The sequence below is a fragment of the Opisthocomus hoazin genome, chromosome 1 (assembly GCF_030867145.1).
Source record: "Opisthocomus hoazin isolate bOpiHoa1 chromosome 1, bOpiHoa1.hap1, whole genome shotgun sequence".
NCBI classification, from domain to species: Eukaryota; Metazoa; Chordata; class Aves; order Opisthocomiformes; family Opisthocomidae; genus Opisthocomus; species Opisthocomus hoazin.
In genome coordinates this window covers 24,578,862-24,604,951 of record NC_134414.1, presented here as the reverse complement: position 1 = coordinate 24,604,951, position 26,090 = coordinate 24,578,862, and the positions used below count along the sequence as shown (strand labels likewise).

Below are 26,090 nucleotides of genomic sequence, written 5' to 3'. Positions count from 1 at the left end.
AGCACATATAACTGCTATACAATAACTACTTTAACAATTACCAACCTTTCCAAAAAGTTAAGTCGTTCTTGGTATTTAAGAAAGATACATATAAATACCAAGAGCTATATATAAAAAAAATTGCATATATTACATATTTTAAGATGGTATTATAGAGATTATGAGACATCTTTTTTCAGTGCCATTTAAACTTTGAGTTCTCAAATGCAGAAACAAGAACTCCAGCCCAGTGCTGCTTACATTAGACTGACTATACAAACAACAACCAACAGACCTTCTGTTCAACATATGATATTTTAGAATCTGTGCTGGTTGCTGTCTGAAATTTAAAAAGCATTAAAATATACATTTGTAACATTTACAAAATAAAAGTTTTGTGCTGTGTGAAGCACTGCAATCATCATCTATACGTTTGGACAATTTCATTTCTCAAAGCACAACGTTTCCTTTTTTCTAGCCATGCACTCACACTGTTATCATGCTTTGGAAGATGAAGCTCCTATCAGACATTTAACAGCTGCAGATCATAAATTTAGTACTGACACAAATCCAACTGATCACAGGCTTACAAGATACTTTTTTCCCTTTATGAATTCTGTGGCCATTAATCCTTTATCAGCCTCTGTTTACATACAAAAAATGGAAAAGTTCTTTTCTATACAAAGCAATTAATTCACTGGTATCTGACAAAAACGACAAATATTTTTCATAATAAAATATTTATAAATATCTTTAAAACAACTTTTCTGTTTAATCTCATGGATTTATGAAAGATTAACTGAGACAGAAGCATTTGTATATTGTTGTTCTGGTTTCAGTTGGGATACAGACAATTGTGTTAACACCAAAGCTTTTCTTTAATTGAAAATCCCTGTAAATATTAGAGGAAAAAACTTATAAATGCCAGACAGTTTTGAAGGGTTCATTACCTAGTCATTATTTCGTCGACAGGTTATTGATGTCTGGGATTTCCTGCACAATTTTTTGTCCATTCTTGGAGAAAAGCAGAGTATCAGATAACACTGGATAGAAGAGCCCCAAAAAAGCAACATTTTAGCTTAGTTTTAATATGTTTTCTTTTGGCATATTTGCAATTATTTCATTTCCCAATTTCTAAAAAAAGATTGACTAACATAGTGTCCAGCTACAGAAAGAGATCAGATTGGATTAGATTGGAGCACTGGACTGTGATTAATGGAATGAAATTTAACAAGTTGAAATGCTGGATCCTGCACCTAAAATGGAGGATGGAGTAATGCCGGGCATAAGTATAAACTGGGAGGTGAGAGGCTGGAGAGCAGCCCTGCAGAAAGGGACCTGGGGGTGCTGGCTGGCAGCAGGCTCCACAGGAGCCAGTCCTGTGCCCTGGCAGCCCGGAGGACAAACCGCACCCTGGGGTGCACCAGACACAGCACAACCAGCCGGTCAAAAGGGGGGATCGTCCTGCTGTGTTCAACATTGGTGCGGCCTCACTGTGAGCCCTGTGTGCAGTGCTGGGCCCCACAATTTGAGAAGTTGTGAAGGTCCCTAAATGTGTCCAGAGGAGGGCAACAAAGTTGGTGAAGGGGCTGGAACGATATCCTGTGAGGAGCAGCTGAGAACTTTGGGCTTGTCTAGTTTGGAGAAAAAGAAGCTGAAGGGCCACCGCATGGCTTTCTTCCTTCTCTTCCTGAGGAGGAGAAGTGGACAGGGAGGTGCTGAGCTCTTCTGCCTCGTATCCAGTGACAGCATGTGTAGTAACGGTTCAAAGCTGCACCAGGAGAGGTTTAGGCTGGACACCAGGATGCATTTCTTTACTGACAGGGTGTCCAAACACAGCAACAGGCTTCCTAGAGAGATGGTTGATGCCCCAAGCCTATCAGTGTTTAAGAGTTATTTGGACAATGCCCTTAACAACATGCTTTAGCTTTTGATCAGCCCTGAAGTGGTCAAGCAGTTGGACTACATGACTGCTGTAGCTCCCTTCCGACTGAAACCATCCATTCTATTGTGTTCTGTTTCTGGGATGCATTAGGAGGAATGCGGCCAACAGGTCGAGGGAGGTTCTCCTTCCCCTCTACAATGCCCTAGTGAGGCCTCATCTGGAGTACTCTGTCCAGTTCTGGGCTCCCCACTTCAAGAAAGATGAGGAGGTACTGGAGAGAGTCCAGTGGAGGGCTACAAGGATGGTGAGGGGACTGGAACATCTCTGCTACGAGGAGAGGCTGAGGGAGCTGGGCTTGTTCAGCCTGAAGAAGAGAAGGCTGAGAGGGGACCTAATATATGCTTATAAATATCTGAAGGGTGGGTGTCAGGAGGATGGGGCCAAGCTCTTTTCAGTGGTGCCCAGTGACAGGACAAGGGGCAATGGGCACAAACTGAAGCATAAGAAGTTCCGTCTGAACAGAGGAAGAATTTCTTCCCTCTGAGGGTGACGGAGCCTGGAACAGGCTGCCCAGGGAGGTTGTGGAGTCTCCTTCTCTGGAGATATTCAAGACCCATGTGGACAAGGTCCTATGCAGCCTGCTGTAGGCGACCCTGCTTTGGCAGGGGGGCTGGACTAGACGACCCACAGAGGTCCCTTCCAACCCCGAACATTCTGTGATTCTGTGATATCACCTAGTAACTCTCTCTATAGACAGAACTTCAGTGTTATTTTCTGCATATGATTACTCTTTTTCATCTAGATACATGATGTCTTTTGTCTGCTTTTCTACCTATGTAGTATCTGCAAAGTAGAAATTCTAAAAATGAAAAGAACAAATAAATACCTCAGCTAGTAACTTCTGAAGTTCTCATGAAGTAGGACTGAAGCAAGAGCAATTGTCAGCGAGTTCTGTATCATCTGAAGGCAGCTGTCCTCCTATTTAAATGCAAACAATGGAAAGAGAAAGGAAAAAATTCCATGAGTATGGGGAAAGAACGAGATATATTCCTGAACTGCCTTCCTGACTACTTCAACTGACAACATCTTACAAGCGATGGACCAAAATCCACAGATTAAAATTGTGGAACACTCAACACCTGTTTGGACTGCAAATGTTCATGACAGCACAGTTTACAGTAAATGAGAAATAAATACTAGTCCAAAACCTATGTGAAAAACAATAAAAAACATTTCTGTTGCAATGTTCAAATTCCATCTAGCATTAGAATGCATCAGTCTAATGAACAGTTACTTCAATTATGGGGTTTCATGCATCTGTAGAAAAACTAAATTCTTCTCCCAGTCAAGTAATTATCTTCAAAGGTCAAGAACGCTGATGTCCCATTCCTCACCAAAAACTGCCAATCTCCTTTTTGTTTGGATTTTGGAGGTCAATAACTGACGATTTAGTCCTGGAAAAGTAACTAAGCAAACCTATTTACCTTCCACATGGAACATGAGTACACGTATACCAGCACTTGACTAAGTACAAGTACATGCAAATTTGTGCCATAAAAAAGCAATGGAAAAAGATACATAAATTGTGGTTTGAATATTATGCCATTAAGAGATGTCATTTTTTTTAGAGCAAAAAATGATAATTTTGACAAAAACTCTGTGTATACCCACAAGATTTCAGTAACATCTGCTTATCCCTCAAAGTACAAGACAACACAATGGTGGACAAGACAATGACGATCACGCATCAGTGTAACTAATTCATCTAACAAAAAACAGACATAGAAGCCATTTAGTCATCTCTATATCAGCTCTAACTTATTCAAATAATTTTCACATCTCTGACATGTTTAAAGAGTGTGATAAGTATTTATTAAGCAAAGGGCATTCAGGACAAAAGAAGGATATTCTAGCCACTATGGAAAAACAAGTTATCTTAGAAATAACATACTACACAAGAATATTACAGTTAATAATAATAAATTCTAGCTTTATTTTAATTCTCCATGTTAGATTTTCTCTGATTACTTGCCAAAAGGCAGTATGTGTCAATAGAAGCTTATATACTGTAGTCAGGAAATAGATTCTTAGACCATCTATGCAGTCAAAAGAGTATCTGGCTAGTACTGGACTAATGCTCTTACTGCATTTGCAGTATCTTTCTCTTTGTGGTCAAAAATTAGTCAGTGTCAGTCACAATCCCTTCTCAGAAAAAAAAACAAAACACAACAAGATATCCCAAGCCTCTTGTGTCCCCAGAATTACATTGGAAGAAATAGTTAATAACGAAGTTAACTAAGAATAGAAGTCCTCCACTGCTGAAAACTTTAATTATGTGACAAACAGTAAATATAGCTAAAATTAGGATGTATAATTCCAGATTAAACAGAAGGTTTGCCATGTGAAAGATTAAAAGATACCTTGATACAGATTCAGAAGGGTCAAATAGTACAGCAAAAGTAATTTACGTTAATGACAAAATGGCACATACCTTGGGAATAAACTAAAATTCATCTGAAAATACAGACCTATTAGAATTACCAAATGAAAAAAAAAAGAATCACACGCAAATATTTACCTATTAGAATCACTGAATGCAAAACCCAAACCCATCCAAATCTCAAGCAATTAAAGTGGGGGGTAATTTTATTAATGGTCAGAAAGCATAAAAAGTAGTTAGTTACTAGACATTTCTGGACTTCCAGGAACCAAGGGAAAATGTCCAAGTCTTCTCAGTTCTTGTTCTGGTGCATGATAGTTACTTGTGTGCTTGAATAATGATGCAACAGAAAAATCACCTTTTCGTAAAAGATTTTTCCAGTTCTCCTGACTTCCCACTGCTCATAGAGGCTCTAACATGACATGAAACAACAACTGCTTGAAACTATTTTTTCTAGTGTTTCCCTCCAAAGCCTTTTGAGTTGGCTATGTTTGATGTGCTTTTTAAATCTGTAAGGGATAGGACAGCAGGCTGTTTACTGATAGATTGAGACCTTGCCCCTTCCTAAGTACAGGGCTACGGTGAATATCTAGAAAGGGATGTCATCTTCTAAATCTGAGCAAAACAGTGAGCTAAAGGGGGACTTCATCTTTCACATATAAATAGAAAGAAACATTTTAAAGTTACTGTTGTGCCTATTAAAGCTATAAAAATGTAATTGTTGTCAATAGTTACTTAAACAAGGTGGAAAATATTCCAAGAGGAACCTTGCAGAATATTAACACAGGACCATCAAATATACCAGGCTTTAAGGCAGATCTGCCAAGACCGTTTCATTACATGGTATCTACAAGGAGGTTCAAAACAACTTTGAAACTTAGAATATTTATGCTCTATTAGAGTATGAACAACAATAAACTAAAACAGAAAAATCTGAAAATGACTATGCAAACCAAGATAGAAATAAAAGAACTTCTAAGTAAGTATCCAACTGCCCAGCGTGTCAGTGCACAGCAGGTCCTTGTGTCTGGTTTCTAGGGATTTTTTCCAGCTGTGAGCACAAACAGCTGGCTGTAGCTCTATTGCCTGATCATCCTGGCAGTATTCCAATCTCCACTTCAGCTGTTACCTCCCAGTTCCTTGCTGCCATACTCCTCTATTCCTTTTTTTGCCACATTCTGTCACCTGGACTCTCCTCCTCCCTTTGGCTCGCTGTTTTGTTCAGTGGCTCCAGAACGAAACCCTTTTTCAACTCCTGTTCACCTGCTCTACTCACTCGCTTTTCAAATTAATGTAGGTACAAAACGAATTTATGTAAAACAGATTCAAACTGTCACAGAGGGCTAGTTGAGGGGTGGGGGTTGGGTGTGTTAAATGGTATCTTCTGCTTGGATTGCATCTTCACACAATTTGATTAAAAATTATTTGATTTCTGTGAGGTTTATTCTGTATGATTCTTTCAAGAGGCTAAGTAGTGAGGCAGCAAGTGAAAAGCTGCATGTGTACTTTGTGTTCACTGTTGTACTCTGTGCGAAGATGAGCCTGACAGGTGAACTGGAATAGATGTAAGGTGGGACAAATTGCTTTTCTAAGAGCAAACAAGAAAGCTCAGGTTTGCAGACCCTTTCAAAGCATCAAGTTAAGGCGGGAAAGACTAATATGGAATCTGTGGCTTGCGTGCAGACTAGAAGACACAATGGAGAGACCTTGCTATAGTAGTATCTTAAAGGCAGAAGATGTTGCCTAACTTAATACCAATGAGAAAAAAAATCACCAAAAGTTACGTGTCCTAACAGATTTAGAATTATTTTGTCCTACTGCATGGTTGGTACGATTCAAGCATTCTCCAAAGTATGAAATTAACCACTGTTGGCTTGAGGAAGTTAATTGTTCGCTTTTTCTCAGGAAGAAAATCAGAAATATGTACTTTGGTTTACATGAAACTCTACCATATTCTGGACAGGAAAGTGGAGTAAAGCACTTTTTAAGAGGTTCATTATTTTGAGCACTGAGATTTTTATTTTAGGATATGATTCACTGCCCACCTATTCACAGCTCCATCCGCAAGCACTCTGTAACAGGTAGCATATTGACAGTTGTATTCTGTACAGTATGTCAAATCACTTCTACAACAGATGTCAACAGCACTAACAATCAAAAAAGAACCATGTTTCATATTCTTTGGTCATAATATTTCCTTTTACATGACTTGTCATTTACTAAAAACAAAAGCAAAACCCCCAAGTCCACTAAACTTCTAGAGCAGGATAGTCTAGTCTTCTGCCTTGGGATATATGAACTTTGAGGAATTCAAGTGAAACACATGGCTGTCACCCAGTATAGGTGACTGTATAAAAAAGAAAACTGAATCACTGTCCCTCCATGGGTGAACAGGTTTAATAGTTCTTGGAAGCTCTGTATCTGCACCCACATTCTCATATTGCATACAGGTTTGTACAGATACAAACCCTAAAGAATACGATGAGTTTACCACCCTTTTTTGCTTTCTTCCTACTCCTTTTATCTCCTTCATTTTTGTTTCCTTCCCTACTCACAGGCAGATCAGAAGTATAGCTGACCGAGAGATATAAAAGCCCCCCATTTTCTTTTATCATTAGATGTATTTTTCAGTAACATATCTTTAATTCTGACATAATAAAGCAGGTGTATCTAACCTGCATTTGAAATAAAGCATATAAAAGCATCTAAAACTGTTTAAATCCTGTGATTCAGTGTCTACTTCATTAGTTAGAATTTTTTTTCATTCAGTACCAGTATGCATCTTCCCAGAAAGAGAGGAAGCATGAGAGGAAAAAAAAAGAAAAAAAAGAGTTAAGGCATACAAGAAAAATGTTTCCTGTTCCAAAGGATTTAGCAGAAGAGAAGTGGAAATATGAAAATTACAGTGCTTTGGCCAGGACACTATGAAAAGGAACCATGGTCCCAGAGCTCATTCCATGACAGACTCCATGCCCAGAAAGTTTTAGTGGATTGCTTTAGTGGATTGCAATTTTATATTTGGAGCAACTGACAATTAAATTATTTCTATAGGAGGAACCTGCATTACTTTACTTTTCTTAAAACTGCAGTCATCAATAACTGTGATAAAAAGATGGAATACAAGTTCAACATTTAAGAGAAAAGATAGCATTATTATAGTGCTTCTTCCCTGTTTAACAACTGGAGAAAGTTACTGTGGGACAGTCATACCACAGACCAGCATGCATGCTCAAAGACAGAGCATGAGTAAGACTGGCTGTTTAGATAGCCTAGATTAAATCAACACATTCCTGATAATCTGTTAAGAGTCCTAAAGAGAACTGCCTTCATTTCTTTTGTTGCACAGGTTTAACTTTCAAGATCTCAGAAGTACCTCCAAAAAATGAACTAAAATTTAAAAGTTAACAGAAGAAAACAAAAGAAAACAAAAGAAAACAAAATTGAAGGAGGAGTTAACCCAAGGGTATGTTTCACCTAATATGTAAAGTGCGGTCATTTACCTAACTAAATCTTGCTCCAAGAAAAATGAGGATGTTAGTTCTACTAACATCAATGAGTGAGCAAAACAAGCATATAGAGAATCTATATCCTATTTTTTATTTAGCAATAATCTAGACAAAAAGAAGTTTTAAATATTTTCAGTTTACATGACTGCTTGTGTTCACATGTTCTGATGAATATTCAGTGTAAAAGACACACAGGAATAATGAAGGCTTCAACTGTGTAAGAAAGTTACATGAGTTTTCGTGACCTATTTCTAAACAATTTGTCTTTATACTTACACGTATAAAACAGAACTTTGAAGTGGATCTGTTTAAAACTTTCTCTTATAGTGAGCTCCTCAAAGTAAACCAGAAGTTTTTTAATCTCAACTACACTATAAAATATAACTTGTTTGTTTGTTTGTTTTTAATAGAGAACCTGGAAGCAGCTAGGTAACACAGACATAAATAGGAGACAGCTTATAAACAATTAATTTCCTGCCCATTTCTCTTTATTTATAAACTGTCTCCTTGCTTTCAGACCTGATCTCTGTCCCCTCAGTAATTACAGGAGTTGCAGAAAACCCTGAATTTTCCTGCAGAATCAAGGAAGTTTCCACTTCATCACCTGTGAACATGACTTGCAGCTCTGTGGCCTTTGCAGCATCTTCTCCTCTTGACTGTTCCTTTAGATCTGCAGGCTCCTAGACCCTTGTTGTGTTTCTCGCTGCCTTTTTACTCCTTGGTAAACTTGTGTTTTCTGAAATCATCTTTTCTGGAGTATTTTTCAATGTCCTTAAGCAACGAACAACCTTCTCTGCTTCCATGAGCTCCTACCTGATTCAGTCAATCCTATTAACGAAACACAGCAAGTACGAAGAACAAAAAGCCCCCAAGTTAGGCAATCTGCCACATTCACCTGTGTTTACATTAGCATCCTATGCAGTAGGATGAATTAGCTAACAGACAAAGGCACACACTTTTCTTCAACAGTTTGCACAGTATATGCCACATTATAACCAAATTATATGTCCTCTGAAATCAGGCATATTTCCACTGTTAGTGAATTAAACCATTTCTTTTAGACTGTGTAGGAAAAGTTTTTATCCAATACTGATTATCTTTCGTGGTTTTTTTGGTAGCCAAGCAAAAGCCATGTTCCCAAAGCATTTTACAAAACTACGCTATAAAACACTGAATAATTAATGATTTTCCATTTTACAAGTTGCTACTGTAAAACTGTTCTGAAGTAGATTACTCTTCATTTTGCACTCAAAATCATACTACACCTTATGACTCACTAAAAGAATGTCACGGAAAAAAGCCTTAGCATTTTAAAATACCAAATATGGGGGGGAGAGTGAGAAAAGGCACAATAAGAAGCATTTTTAGTGCTATAAAGTAAAGCAGCCTAAAACATATATAGATAACCTACTATTTTGGAAACTAGGAGTATTTTGTAGAGCTTCCATTTTTCACTCTGGAACTGAGTCTGAGTCCCTCATTTCTGAACTGCTAATGTCAGCTTAGACCTGCACCACACAGGTACAGAGTCAACCCAGCAAAACAGTTCACAGAAAGAATTCCTCATCTTGAAGGCTTGGACAATCTTTGGTTAAGAAAATGCATCCACATTTTAAAACATAATTTAATTGATGATTTCCTGAGATCACTCTATGGATACTCTGTACTGAACCATATTTAAGAATGCCAGACTGATGTACTTAATCCACAGTCACTTTTCTAGATCGAGACGATTGTCCTCATCAGGCAGACAATGGAAGCTCAACATCTAGCTGAGATCCTCAGGAGTTTTTACCCCTCCCAATGTCCTAGGAAGACAAAAAGGCAGCCAATAAAAATGAAGTAGAAAAAGGACAAACAACTTTTCTGATCAACCACCATAATAAAATAGCGATTTGTGCTTCGACCTTCTGTGGAAAAACACTCAAACAGCATTTAAAGAGCAGGGATAAAAGTGTACAGCAAATCATTTTTCAGAGTCTGTTTTGAAGGTCTGAACTTGTAAAAAAGTAGAGTCTCAGTATCAAAGGTTAAGTTGCAGCCCTTGATCAATCGGATCCTTTTTGAGATACCATTCACTACAAAGACTGTAAAAATAACAATTATTAATGTTAATAATATACCCCAGCAATCTGTTGGCCCTACTGATATTTTAGCTTTGCCAAAATGTAAGAAGAAAAATTAGGCACATAAGAAGTGTATTTAATCAGGAACTTACCATCTGGCATAAGCAAGTAAATGGTAAGTGTAGCCCTTTTAATATAGAAGAAGCTATAATCAACCAGGGAACAGACCATAAGCTATTTCTTGTTTGATTGAAATGTGTAAATTAGGTATGGGAATAGAGTAATTATCCAGTATTTTGATGCGTTATCCACAAGGCCGAGCTGTGGGCAACCACAGCAAGCAGAGTAACCATAGTAAAACCACTGACTTAAAATCGACAGATATAAACTGAAAATTTTGGCAGCCTTTAAATATCTGACACCCAACCTTATTAAGCAAAGTTAGAATACACTTAGAAAATAAATAGCTGAATTAGTTTAAACAAGGAATGAAAGCATGCCTAACATTCTTTCTGGAGTGCTATCTGGAGTAATGTTTATTATAATTGGGCATCCCATTCTGACAGGTTATTTTGAAAAAAATAAACAAAAGCCAAGTATAGAAATGGGCAACAAAATGAAGTAGGCTCTACTCAGCTGCTCTCATTATACAAAACGGGAGAAAATTGGTTTGGTTTTAGGAATAAACATCATCAACAACTGCCTAAATTTCTCCTTTAGTGAACCTGTGATTCGTAATAGTTTCAGAATTACTAGCCAAAGTAACAGAAGTTATGGTTACAAGACCTCTTCCCTGTTATTTAGTCAATACATTTTACTTTCCATCTTTACTCCTCACGCTTAGTTGGCTTTGCACCAGCTAAAGTGAGAACAGCTGCATCCTACTTGGTAGGATCACCTCACTCATTGTCCGGGTAAGCACACTACCTAGGCAGGCTGCTTCCTTTGGAGCGGTGCAGTCAAACACCCAGCCCATCAGCTGTTAGCTAACAGCTGCTGTACCAAACATCAGGCCAAGCCACAGACCAGCCCCTCCAGCAGGAAACAACTTACAGAAATTCACTGACCATTTCCTAAGATAAAGGTGTCCAACAGCCTCTGACCTACTCTTTTATTTTAATCCCTCGGAGCAGATAAGCATCAAAATCAGTGTATAAGTGTGCTGTCGCCATGAGCTACTGTACAAAACAGAATGGACCCTTTTATTCACAGTATAATTATCCGCAATACCCAGCTTAACCATGATTTACAGCTATCTGTACTGTTTGTAGTATCTTCTAAGGAAATATCCTTGTTGTTTCCCAGAATATCGATAGGAAGAGGCCTTAAAGGATGACCAGCAACATATGAGTAGTCAGTGCCAAGCCTTTCAGACTTTCAGAATGTGCACACATCTTTGGGGGGTCTTTTTCTTTAATTGTGGTGGTTAGACTTTAGAATTAACTGAGTTTACCTGCCTCACAGGATCCTTAAAATTCCATGCTTGGCAAAAACATCAATACCAGACCACTTAATTTTTGTATCTTCAAACAAGCTCTAGTAGATACTTATGTACTTTTCTTTTCTGATTAACTGTGCTTGATGTCCCTGGATTTTAAGCTTTCTCTAAAGTCAAGGACATACTCGTTTACTGACAATAGCTAGTAGTTCTTTTTTCTTATACAATTGAATACTCCTTGGCTGCCACCTATATAATAGCCCCAAAAGAAGAAAAAAAAAATGAATGAAGCTGCATTTTAAAAACAGACATACAGCCTGATATATACCTGGGTGCACAGTACAATACGTATCCTTCTCTCTCCCAAAACTTCCCCACAAGTACCTACTGGTTGCCACAGAACAGAGCAAACAAAAAGGACGGTGTGTTTTCAGGCTACTGAAATAGTTCCAGAAGAAAAGATCTGGCCAATACTATATTCAGATTTTCTCCAGAGAATGGTACAGGAAGAGAAGAAATATTTTTGGATACTTGTGTTGTCCTAAAATTTTGAAGACAGAATCAAGGAGGGATTGGTGCTTTGACAGCTGGGGCTAGAAGATAAGTTGCCTCCAGCCATACTAGTTTTCATGATGGGGTCCCTAAATATGCCATTAGCTGAAGACTGGGAAGTCAGGGAAGAGAGAAACCAATTTTTGATATTCAGTATCCAGCAGTACACAGGAATACTCCTCCTGCAGCCACATGGATGGCCAAGTGACTGTGAGGAGGTGAAGACAATGACTGGCCTTCAGGTTACATACTCAGAAACTGGAAGGAGTTGAATGTAAATGTGTTTGGAGTGTTGCTGGGGAAGCTGTTCAGTCCTTGGGGCAGATTATAATGATGCTTCATGTGAAGGCCATACACTGACAGACCAGGACATGAGCCGGCAGTAAAGTACCGTAGGAAAGTTTGACCTTATTCTGACATCAACTAATGGAGGTCATCTCACTGCCACAAGAGACAGATCCTGAACAAAGGATGAGTGCTCTGAGGCTGCTGTTTTAATAGCCAGTCTGATGTAGGCAGATACCCCTTCTGCTCTTAATGCTTAACATGGAGGTTACAGGTCAAGGAGCATAGCCTTTAAGATTTGGAAGGCTAACTCTGCAAGCAACAAATCCGTACACATTGAATGTCTTCCAGAAACACATTCCACAATATGACACAGGAAATTAGTACACTCATTTAATCATACAACGTAATCTCTACAGGAGAGGCCAATAGAGAAAAACAGATTCTTCTACACTTTAATTGTATCTCTTTGCTCAAGTAGCATTTTATATCCCCATATATTGCAGGGATCTTGTATCCTTCCCTTGTTTTTCACTGCAAGAGAACAGATTTAATACATCTCTCATTGTGAGTCAGTGATTCTCTGGCGAGTACCAGCTGCTCTTTTCTGCTAATGAAATGGGTGGTGGTGATGGTGTTTCTTCACTCATGTTTAAATAATCTGAGATAACTACATGGGTAGTCTTGGGTAGATATCTGGTTAATCGTCAAACCATGGCTTAGAATGGACAGGTCATATAAGGATCTATATATTGTATCTCTTTATTTTAATCAAACAAACATGGATCAGGATACAGAGATATGTATGAAATGGTCTGCACTAAGCACTATACGTAGGTATTGTGATATGGACTTTAAAGAAACAGCAATCAATTTCTGATTAGCTAAGTTATATTCTCTTTGCTTCAATAAAAAGAATGAAATAAAGAAAACATCTAATTTATGTGAATTCCCTCTAAAATTTGAAGTATTCTCTTAGATTTTTCTAAATAACACAAACAAGTCTGTCTCTCCATACTGCACATTTGTACTTTACACTCTAGACTGGACAAAATACCATAGATCATATGCCTTAAATTTTAAACAGTTTTAACATTCACAGATGCATTAAATAATTTTAAAACTAATCTGAAAGCTTTAGTTGTTACACTGTGTTACGCCAAATTACTCACAGTGACAAAACTGGTTTCTCAAGCCACAGTCTTTCAGAGATACACACGTGAATTAGATCATGTATTTTCTGTACTTCGTAGACTGCACTGGGATCACTGGCAAACATAGTAAAGTAAGGATAAATTTCAGTTTTCACATAACTGCACTCCATTTAATCATCTGTTTGGTCCACATCTGGCAAGACAATTTTCAAAAAGATACACCAAATATATTAGTATGGTTTCATGGATTTACATCAGTGGGTTTTGTTTGGTTGGTACCATTATTTCTACTTGTGGCATATTCTTAAAGTAAGCCTATACCTCAAGATAGCTTGCTTTATTTTATCAACATAATTCATATTTACTTACAGCATGAGTGTTACACGCCCATTTATAATAAAAAAATAACATAATTAACAGAAAATATCTTCGGCTATATGAATTTTTAAACAGCATATTAAGAAAATAAAGACGACAGGCAAAGACAGATTCATAATCCCACTTCCATGCTTAGTAAACAGTAAAGTGAACATATTTACTTACACTCCTCTAGGAAAAATCTAGCTATTTAAAAATCATTTTTTCAAATGCTTTTACTGGAAATACCATATAAAATCAATTGCTTGTTTTGTGTAGGCCCAAGGAATAGAACCTGAGGAGGGACTCAATTAGCAAGATGAGCTAAAAAAGCAAGACAAACAGATGGACACATATGGCAGCTAATAGTGTGTCAATTTCTTATGAACGAAAGTTAAAAAAAAATCCCACCACTCTGCATTCCCAAAAGATAACTAAGCATAAATGAGCCGTATTTTTTTTTGTCTTATTGAAATGATAATTTCCAATTATCAACACAGTTCTGTGTCACTCCCTCAGAAGCAATAATCATTTCAAAATTTGAGATACGTATTTAACACGCTTGGTGCAGAAGAAGCACTACTGATAACTGGCTACCTCTGAAGGATGCTTCCCTGTATTCAGTAGACTGCAGTACAGCATCTGTAACAGTATCAAGTAATAACAAATCTCACACCTCATTCCTAAGCCAATCCCATGCAATTAACTACAATCCTGGGTTTCACCTGCCTTAGTAAGGATCCACAAATATCATCTTTGTGAGAAAACATTCAATTCCCCATATTTATGCTTTCCTGAATGTGAATAGTGTAAGTTTTTCAGGAAGTTGGGTCTATCTCAGTTATCACAGACCTGGTGACCTGCCTTTGGAGGTATCTGTAACTTTTATTTTATTATAGACGGATGCCTTAGTCATCTTGCTTCTTTTTAGCCACTGTGAATCTAACGATTAATCTTAAGAGAAAAGACAAGGATTGAATTTAAGGCAGAATGTTCACAGTCATTAGAAAATCCTGATTTCTAGAGAACTGTTAAGATAAATTTTATCACAAGTAACTCTAATAATGAAAATGTAAAGTACAATTTTGTGGGTGAAATTACCAAAAGTCTGCCTAGTACATTTGTGTTAGTCTGGGCTAATAATCGGAAACAACAGTCTTTTTTATAAGCTATGTAAAGATTTCAATGCTTCACTTAATCATTAAATAATCATTAAAAGAAGGATAATATTGATTCTATAACAAAAGAAGCTTATGAAGTTACTGAAAATTTACACTAAAAAAATCTCCAAAATAAAGGTTGACAAATTAGTATGCTTTGAAAAATTTACAGACGTCAAAGCAGTTAAGGCTAACAATTTTAAAAAATTATTCAAACTATAGCAATGCAGAGAATTTGGCTGCTATAGACCACTTGATGCATGTTTTCTATTTTCTTTACAGAAAAAACAAGATGAAAGCAGAAAAGGATTTTATGACTGTGAGGTAGTCACAGACTCTCACATCAACAGCCCTAAAGAAACAGAAAGCTCCCAAAGAGAGAGAATTGTGGATGTGCCAGGTGTTCCACCTGGAAAGCAGAACTGCAGTCAACCTATAAAGTAGAAACAGGTAACTATAAAAGTCCCAGACAAATTTAGGGAAAAAAAATGAAGTCCTGGTGTACCACATCAGTCCTCCTGCCGGAGTTCACTCACTGCCTTAGTAGCTACTCAGCATGTGGCTAGAACCTAGGTCCTAATATAGGAACAATTAAAGAAACACCAGGCCCCTGTGTAGCTACAATATGACATCAATCTTTTTCTTTTTCCTTAAATAACCAGAAAACAAGATGTCTCCTTTGAAAGGTATTTAAGTTCCTAGAAAAGCGTTTTTAAAAAGTGAGTTCCTTGAAGTTTCCCAAGTTGTAAACAGTATATTATCTTCCACTGTCTATAAACTAAATTTTATTTTCCACCGTAAATCTGATTTGATGAGTAGCTATTGAACTCCATTTGAAGTAAAATTTGCTCACGCCATATTTTCTTTTCAACTGCTTCAACTAATTTACAAAAATATAAAAAAAAGGTAGCATAAAACCAAAATATTCACCATCTACCATGCATCTGTCACTGAAGTAGATTACGTGACAGCTTTTTAGCATCAGGCTTAATTCAAGACAGAAAAATAAATTCTCTTTTCATCAAGCTCCTGCCTGTGAAACTCTAAATTCAGCATTACATCTGGGAATTCTCCTATTAGCACTCATAAACACAGCACATTGTAGCTAGGTAGAGAAACAAAGCTTATCTCCAATGTTTTTTTTACCCTCATCCAACACCTTCCACAGCTTCCAACTGAAAGAGCTGTTGTATCTCCAAGCCCTTCTTTACCCTGATATTCTTGCTTAGTTGCATTTTTGAGGCTTCTGCTTGTGATTGTAGCTTTCAATACCAAGGGGGGAAATCTGCTTACCAGTAATGGTGTTTCTTCCTTGGGTAATTCACAAGCACATTTTAACAAAAGTTGTATTTATCCTAATTACAAAAGACTGAAGTCTTCCCTTGCAGTGTGCACAGGAGAAATTCTCTAATCCCTGCCCCACTAACACTGCATGAAACAGAACATACCCACTGCCATTTTTGTACTACTGCAACCTTCAAGCAGTTCCTTTCAGATGCAGAGACACATGTAGAAAAGACTTGCTGTTTCTGTCTAATGCATGTACAGACTTGAAACCACTTTCTCTGAGGAGCTCACGTAAGTATTCTAACACGGGCTGATGGCATGCACTACCCAACCATCAATTAGACAGTGGTGGTTTGACAAGTTCCATTATAAATGTGACTGTAGACTTTGGGAATGGCGCAGTGCTTGATATGTGACTTTAAGGCAAGATGTCTGAGGTAGGATGTTAAAGAATACAGCTACTGAGGTCACTCCAGTACTGATAAAATGCTGGTATCCCAACAGGTCCAAACACAACACCATATATGTCAGGACAAACTGCCACACTGAAACAACAGAATCCACTTACCACAGTGGAAATGCAGAGTTTGGGAAATTTCTGTAAGGCTTACACATGCAAAGGTGAAGTACGAACACATTTTTGATGTTGAGCATTTAACAATACAGAGCTAGCTCGAGAAGCGTAAGGCCAATGAAGAACACCGGGAGGTGAATCTCCTAGATTAATTTAATGGCATTTTGATGCAATGAAGAAAGCATCAAGGAAACACATTGAGGGACTTTCTGTCTTTCATAAGGACAGCATGGCCGCTGGAGCAGATAATCACTGGAGGTCCCTTCCAACGGAACTATTCTGTTCTATCCTATCCTAACACACCTTACATTTCCGTAACCTGGATTTCATTTGCCATTCTACTGTCTCACCACTCATCATGAGAAGGTCCTTCTGAAATTATTTAACTGATCCTAATTCTTACTTCTTCCAAAACATCAGACCTCCAAACCTCTACATAGCTCTTTTTCCAGCTCTTTTCTGTGTTAGTACAAGTCATGTGCATTGCGCAAGACCTGTGTTACGTGAACAGGTCTCAGCATGGACTGCTGCAGATCTCAAAAGCCAATGTTCCTCCACTGCAAAAATTTAGCATATATTCCTACTCTCTGTTTTTCAAGTTTTAGCCACCTGTTTACCCTTTCAGTACCCTTCTACTTGTGCCACAGCTGCTTAGCTTCTTAAACTTCTGGTTAAGGAATCTCTTTCTGGAAATCTAAGGAACCTATAATCAATGAGATCATTTTTACTGATTTAATTTTCCACGTGCAGGGACACATGATGTCATACACCTAGAATGAAACTTTAAACTGGAATTGCTCAAAAGACTCATCTAAATTTTGAAAGCAAAAATATCTAGACAGATTCCAAGTCAAAAGTATACCATCATTCGCTTTATTCGGTTCTTTTCATGGCTGCTTTGCCTTCATGACACTTATTTCGGAAATTTAAGAATTTTTCTCATTTTTTCCTTCGCATGGTACAACAACAACAAAATTCATGTCAAAAAACTTTCAGATGCATCAAAGAACAGAAATTACACATGACAATGCTAAAGACTGACAGAAGAAGCTTCTATTTTAGCATCCAATTTTCTAAGAATTAAAGAGCAAGTATCAAAGTGGTAGCAGTATTAAAATGAAGGTTGAAAACTGTCAGCTTTTGATAGGAAGATTATTTTTAAAGTGTTAGAAACTAGTCAGACATTCCTAAGTCAAATGAGAGCAAATTAACAGCTTAAACATTCAGGTTTACATGGGGTAGGTACACACTGAAATACAAAGAGAAAAGTCTTTAAAAAGAGGCAGCTTACACTTTACAGAAAGGCAGAAGAGGCTATTATACCAAACAAAATTCCATAGAACTGAAATAGGTTCTATTGTAATTGGAATTATTAATGTAAAGGAACATGCTACTTTATTCATGTAGAGTTACGTTACCTATTTCATGAGCCAGTGAAAGGAATTCTGAAATCTACTTTGGCAACCTATGCATGGCAATTTAGGCACTCATCATTCTTCTAGCAAACAACTTTGTGGATGATCTGCATGGCTTTAGATTCTGGACATAAAAGACCATAACTATCCAAGCATCTAGATTACATGATACAACTTGGTTTCAAGGGAAAACAAAGGAAAGACAAAAGAGAAAGAAAAATGCAGGTTCATGAGGGTTCTGGGTAGCTCTACTGAAAATGAAAGTACTCTCAGAATTATTTAGCAGTCCTGATACAGAAAAATGGAAGCAAACTATAAAGGTGTATTTCAAGATGTAAAATGGTCTCTAAACATTCCTAAGAGAGACTGTATGTTTCTATCAAGGAAATACATCAGGTAGTTAATAGGCTCTTAATTTGTTGGCTATACCTTTCAACAAATCATTCCTGTCTTTCAGTGTACATTTTTTTTTTCTTATGAAGCTTTTTTACCTACTGTTCAGAAGTATTTTGTAAATGTGATGAAAGAAACATTACTCACGTATACTTCTTTGAAATGGGATGCTTTGCTCACATTCAGGCTCTGTGCACACTTCCTGTGTGTTGGTGTCTGTGTACAGATGCGGGTGAACTAGCATTTCAGCTGGATGCCTTTTGCATCAGTAGCAATAGGCATCACCTTACCTTACGGCATGAAAAGCAAAAAAAGAAAAAAAAGACAGTGATCATCACTGCATTCTCAATTCCTTCTAACCCCATGTCTCCTAGTAGGAGGAATTCTGAAGGAGCAGAGGTAAAGAAAGGCTAGTGAATGTGCATTCAAGCAATATATACATATAGAGGAACTTTCTCAATTTCTTTCTTTTTATTTCTTTTAGGTACTTTCTAAATGTACATTCACAATGTGAGCAAGCTCACAAAGCTCTACCATACTCAGTAAATAGGTGGAACTTGATTTTAAAACCCTCTGAGGAAACCTGCTCCGCCAAACAAACACAGCATCAGTCCTGCATGCCTCCACAATAACAAACTGGTCACTAAAAACGTGAATGGAATTAACAATAGCCATTCTACAAATATTTAGGTTTTGTATCTTTTTTTAACAATTCTGCTGATGTGGTCTGAACACAGAATAGACTCAAACTGACAGAGCCACTTGGGAACCTTTTAACCATTTAGATAGCCCCTGAACATAAGTGGTGATGCCCTTTCAATTTTCTGGTAACAGAAACTGCTGTGCAAAATCAACAGAAGTAATCTTATCTGCCTCTTTTTTGTAAAACCCAGACAAATACTGTATGAGGAACTATTTTCCCACCTCTGCCCCAAAAAAATCCCAACCAAACAAACCCACAAAACCACAAAGAACCATTAGGTTTGGGTGAGAAAACAGACATTTTAACACCCTGATTCCATCCTGGAATTTCAATGCAGCTTTGGAATTTTGAAAGGATTCTCAGAAAATCCTGGCCAGGGAAAACTACTGAATACAAAGGATGACGCGTAAGAGAGCTTACATACCTCTAACTGTAGCTAAAACAGAAGCCTGTGACACCTAGAAATTATAAGTGTTCTAATCAGGCTGTAATTATTATTAGTTTGCCTTGAACCCAAACGTGTACTAGAACAACTGTAAACAAAAGTGTAAAGTAAGCGTACTGCAAAAAGTGTGCTAAGACACTGTAATCCAAACCAGTATGCAGGTATTTTGTAACACTGTGATGACACAGCCAGACACAATGCATAAATAGTTTATGTAAGTATGTGAGCAACAAGACCAAAGGGACAGATGAAGCTATGTGTAGATGCAGTAGGCCTCCAAGTTACAATAAATTGCCAAAGAATAAAATAAGCACAAGATATTAACATGACAGAGGACGGCAAATAGGCAGAACATCCTGTCAAATACAGAAGCAGCACAACTGGAAAGGCAAAGAAAATAAGCTAAGCAATATCAGGAGACAGTAAGACATCCCTTCCCCTTTTTTAGGGGAGAAGGCAAGGTGGATAAAAACGTGAAGAGGAAATACAGAAGAAAAAACAAGCCTGCTTCAATTCTGGTTTCTCTCAAAGGGCTCTCAAATCTGATCACCTTGATCTCAATGACCGAAACAAAAGACCACAGTCATCAGTGCTAACTGTATGGTATCATCCCTGTGGTTTTATATGTACACAGCTAACCTGGAATATGATTGTTAAAGACTAATATTTTCATATATATAGTGATAATGCTGTAAGTACTAACAATTAGCACATGCCGTGTTGTTAACGAATGAATGTGTCAAAGTTTTGCTTTAAAACTTAAAACTGGCCTGATCTGTCAGTCTTCTAAACAATCCCTGCCATTACAGCAATCTGCAATTCCCTGACTGCATATACGCATGTCCATACATACATCCACATATACACACACGCGTATGTATATCCATGATTACACACATACACCCACTGAGCTACAAAAATAAGAACAACATATTCTCAGATTGGTGGAATTAGGAAGTGTGAACCTGAAGTATTCTTAACCAAATCTCAGTTGGACAAGGGATTCCCAATAGCTTGAAAAATCTAAGCAATTGTTCACACAACTGTAGCTATAGTATCACTCTGTTCACTGCTTTTCTGCTTTACAAGGCTGCCATAGCTCATGAGAGAAGACCTGAATGCACGGTGTTGTAGGCATAGGGGTTACAGAAGAGTATCAGACTGGATTTGCCATTTACCACAATTCCAGAAGCCATGTAATTCACAGAAAATAAAGCTCAGGTTTTGCAAAAACTGAAATCTCTGGTTCAAACAATGATGGAGAAAGTGCAGAGAGAAAATGAGGCAACACAGAAAGGATGTCAACAGCCTATCTTTTTGTCGCAGACTGTGGTAGTCTCTCTCTACGGAAGAAATTCAAACGTGGAAGGAGATTAAGCTACCATCATGGAATAGTGAAAGACCTACACTGATAAAATGTTCATACACAAATAGTTGGTCAAGGTGGGTTGATGACAAGTGGGTGTACTGGTTTGGCCTGGAATGGAGATAATTTTCTTCACAGCAGCTCATATGGTGCTATGTTTTGGATCTGAGACCAAAACAGTTTGTGTTTTGTTTGTTTGGTCTGTGTTTCAGCTATTGCTCAACAGTGTCATGGCCTTCTCTGTTTCTCACACTGTCCTGTAGTATGTGGGCTGGAGGTACACAAAAATTGGGAGAGGACACAGCTAGGACAGCTGACTCCAACTGACCAAAGGAATATTCCATACTATATGACACTGTGCTCAGGAATAACAGCTTGGGGAAAGAAGGAGGAAAAGGGGAGGGCATTTGGAGTTATGGCATTTGTCATCCCAAGCAACAGTAACACATGATGAAGCCCTGCTTTCCTGGAAATGACTGAACATCCACCTGCCAATGAGAAGTAGTGAATGAATCACAGAATCATAGGTTGGAAAAGACCTCTAAGATCATCAAATCCAACCATTTGCCCAGCAATACCATGTCTACTAAACCATATCCTGCAGTGCCACATCTACACGTTTTTTGAACGCCTCCACGGATGGTGACTCAACCACCTCCCTGGGCAGCCTGCTCTTTCAGTAAAGAAATTTTTCCTAATAGCTAATCTAAACCTCTCCTGACGCAACTTGAGGCCATTTCCTCTCATCCTATCGCTAGTTACGTGGGAGAAGAGACCAACACCTGCCTTTCACGTAGTTGTAGAAAGCAATGAATGAATTCCTTATTTTGCTTTGTTTGCATGCACAGCTTTTGCTTTACCTATTAAACTGTGTTTACCTCAATTCACAAGTTTCCCACTTTCATCCTTCTGATTCTCTTCCCCATCCCACTTGGGGAGAAGGAGCAAGCAGCTGTGTGGTGCTCAGCTGCCTACTGAGGCTAACCCACAACAGTGGTAAAACCAGTAACTCCTCGATGTGATAGCCACTCTGGACTATTTTAGGAGACATGGTTTTCTTGTCAGAAACCACAGCAGTAACCCTCTGTCCTGTCCGTGCTCTGCCTTGTGGCTAGCAGCATTGTTATTCTAGTAGACACTGACGTAGTTAAGTCGCCCATGAGTAGCAGGTTATGTGATCACGTGACTCCCTCCAGCTGTCTAAACTATGCAGAAATATAAAATAATACTCATACATCTTTCTAGATAGTGATTATTTGTCCGATCTTTGGATTGCAAGAATACATTGCTTATCTTTACATCACTAATCGTCTACTATACTACAGCTGTTAATTCTGAATTGTCAGGCAAATGAGACAGTATTTTATATCCACAGAAGTGAAAATACATAAAAAGGTAGCAATGCCCAGAATTTCACAATACAAGAGTATCCAAGTGAGAAGAATAAAGGACGAGAGGGAAAGGTGTGTAAGCTGGCTGAAAGCCCGCCTGCAATCTCAAGAAACATCTAATTCCATTTCTATGCTCTGTTAACTTTCCCAGTGCCAGTCTCCTCTCTAGGCATGATCTGGTCCAGGGACTGGTAAATTCACAATGTTGGCACAATTGCCATTTTAGGACAGGGTGAAGGACTTTTCTGTTTAGCAAAGAAGAGTGGCACTCTACTGCTGATCTCAAGGGCCTAATCGGCTTTCCAGAAGATGTCTAAAACAGCATAGCTTTTTTATTTAGTCAAGGTAGACCACAAAAATACAAATGGCTGCTAGACCAGTGCCTCCCAGGTAGAAGACAAAAACCAGTTCTTTCCTTCTCTTTTCTTCCTTCACCTGCAGAGCTTCAGTTAAAAAAAAAAACCCACACAAAACCCCACCACCCAAACCTGACCTCTGCCATCTCTCTTGGGATCACATATGGTCATTTACTACCAGCTGGCACACAGTCCTAGTCAAAGCAATGTCCAAGTTATTTATATATGTGATCTGCAATGGAATGATTCCAGCCTAGATATCCACGCAGAAAACTGCATTTGTTCTTTCTCTGTGTGTGCTTCAAGATGCCAAGCCCAGGAAACATAGTGCAGCTACTCAGGACTGAAGTGTCTGGTATCATTGCCTCCACTGACTCTGATCACATTTCAGACCATGGCTTACCAGTATCCAATCTCTATATGCCAGTCCATCTAGCAGGAAGATATTTGGCAAAGTACCTTAGACTGAATTACAGTATAACTTCCAGGGGACAACAGAAACTTTACTGAGTAAAGGAGGATTCTTTGACCAAACTCCAGGCCCAGGGCAAGGAAGAAGAAAAGGATTGAGCCTGACTTCCTTCACTGTTTTCATTGGGACTTTCTGGAGTACGAAACTAGTGAAAACATGCCACAGTACAGTATTATTTCAGAGCAAAGAGTAGGCACATCAAATGCAATGATGCCTCTAGATAGTACATATGCTAAGAATTTAGCCAGACTGAAAAAGGAAAGTGGACAAATTCCTGGATGAGAACTCTGTCTAAACCTCACATACAAAGGCATAGCATCCAGCTCTGATAATTCCTGAAGTATGTATTGCCAGAGTGCAGGAGACTATTCTGGGGAATATCACTAAAAGCTTGATGCTTCCTATCCTTATATTCTTTCCTAGGCACTTGTTGTGAGCCACTGTCAAAGACTACTGGGCAAGATGGAGCTGTGGTATTTCCAAAATTTATCATAAATACAGTACTGGAGATACTGGCACCCCACACACCTCTCACAGTCCTCTGTTTTATGTTAAGGTGAGCGAAGGTATAATTAATTTCTACCTGCAAGAGTTTGAGACTGAGATGTTGTCACTGTACTGGTTTCAGTTATCAAGGAATAGCTGTCCCCTCTAGCAGGGAGCAGGGCATGAGTGGCACCCATCACAATGCAGACTAGCATTCTGAGACTGATAAAGACGTCTCAGGAACAGCAAAGAATGCTATCCTGTCTATCCTGGAAGGTATCCAAATCATTACAAGAAGCCCTACATATACAATGTATATTCAGCTGATAAAACCAGTCAGGGAGTCCACAAGTCTTCCTTGGCAGTCCACAAATCTCTGTGGAGACCTATGCACTGCAGTTGCCACAGTTCTAGACATTACATAGAGAAAGCCATATAAACAGACCCCATCTACTACCCCAAGACAGATGGGAACTCCCCTTGAACATATCCCTTATAAACTTGGTTGTTTTCAATATGGATGATTTGCAGATATATTTTCTACAATTGACTATGAAAAGACTCACATTTGACTCACTTAGGTTGAAGTCATTCCTCAGGTACAAGCCGGGGGTTGGCACACTCCAAAGAAAAGTATAATGCTTCTATTCAACGGGGACAGGTGCCCAGAAAACGGAAGAGCAGGTGTCAGATATCTTAAGCTTCTAAACAGAAAAATTCTAGACCCAATCCTGATCTCACCTCAATAGGACAATCTAGTTCAATTTTCTCAACCAACAGTCTGTGTAGCAATGGCTGACACTTCATGAAAGCAAATAGGCAAAGAGAATCATCCTTGGCAAGACAGCCGTTTCCTCCAAACTTTGCAGCACAACACAACCACAGATGCCAAATGACAACATTTCATGTTAGCTCACGCTGCTGTATCCCATAAAACTGCATAACCCTAAATAAACACTCTGGGATCACAGCTTCACCAAAGCTGACAGTTACAACATCACGTCTAGCCAATTACTGTAAATGAATGGCTTGTATAAACATACTGTTGCCATCGTGATGCTTTCAAGAGGTAAGCAGTTCAAGAACAAAGAAACCTATATTGTGAGAGTCCAAAGTGTTCTGAAGTAGCTGCTACACCGTCGTACACTCCTGCTTATCTGCAGCAGGCATGCAACTTACCTTGATGAAGAGTCTCAGGCTTGAGAAGAACAGACGTGAGCCAGTCCCCACTACTCGTCTCAAGGAACAGGTACAGTCAGTGAACATGTTTCTCTCTGAAGTCCTTTTCTGATTATACTGTAATGTCATGTTCCCTGTTACTTATTCTCTCTTATATCTAAATCTTTCATTCCTTGCTGCAGAATGATCCAGCATGAACAGACTGGCTTGCGAGCGAACCAATCTAATATTAATCTACAGTCTGGCTGTTAGGGCATTCTCTTGGAAGATGAAGTAGCACACTCCAGTAGCCACTAACTTTCTGAATTTGGTTTTCCACTTCCCTGTCCTTTCTCTAGCCTATGATGAAAAGGGTGGATAGCTCATCAACTTTACCTTTTTTCCAAGTTATATTAAATAAAAATCAGCACTCTCCAGTGCAAAATACCTCCTTTGCTTCTGGTCTGGAGAATTTTGGACTTCTAAAATTTACAGCCACTGCACTATATATGTCTGTTTTACATTAACCATATGTGCATTATACATCAAGTCATAAATTATTTTAAAGACCTTTTGAACTATGCACAGTAGCTCATATTTAGCACAGGCAAATATCTCCCAAAATATTCCCAATCAGATGCACCCTTGAAAAAAGGGATACCTTGCTAGTCATTGTGAAAAGATTAGCCCTCATTATGATACTGTATTTCATTTTGTATTTTTCATAAGTTTGTATGAAAAAGTTCAATGTTACACACAGTATCTCCTTTCTTTTAATCTAGTAAGAATTAGATTATATTTAGCTTGTTTCTACTTAGATTGCAGCAGGTAAATTGCAATTCTTTATGGTACTCACATTTAAATCTTTCAAGAACTTTAAGAAACATAGCCCATAAATACAATCTAAATTCTTAACATATAATCTTGAAACAGTCTGCCAAAACACATCAATATGAAGAAATTTACCTTCATTTGGTTGTGACCTGTAATTTTTCAGGATGACAGCTTTGGCATGTGATATATTTGCAAAGATCACGTATTCCCCTCTGAGAATGACAACTTCCATAGAATTTAACCCGTCCTTGACATCTGCTAATGTTTATGTCCATTATTACCTATGTATGCATCCTGTACCAAATACTTCTCATAATAAACAGGCATGATATATTTTAAGAATATCAATATTCCAAACATATAATATTACAATTATATAAGATTTGTT

General features: G+C 38.2%; 1 protein-coding gene across 6 annotated transcripts in view; it reads right to left on the bottom strand.

The window, feature by feature from the left end:
• The window catches only part of SGCG (sarcoglycan gamma), a 150,834-nt gene that overhangs the window by 108,148 nt on the left and 16,596 nt on the right, over positions 1-26,090 (bottom strand). For all 6 annotated transcript variants that reach the window (XM_075419235.1, XM_075419226.1, XM_075419266.1 and 3 more), the window contains one exon: positions 2,751-2,842. The gene's annotated coding sequence lies outside the window, so the exon portion shown is untranslated. The remainder of the gene's footprint in view (positions 1-2,750; positions 2,843-26,090) is intronic.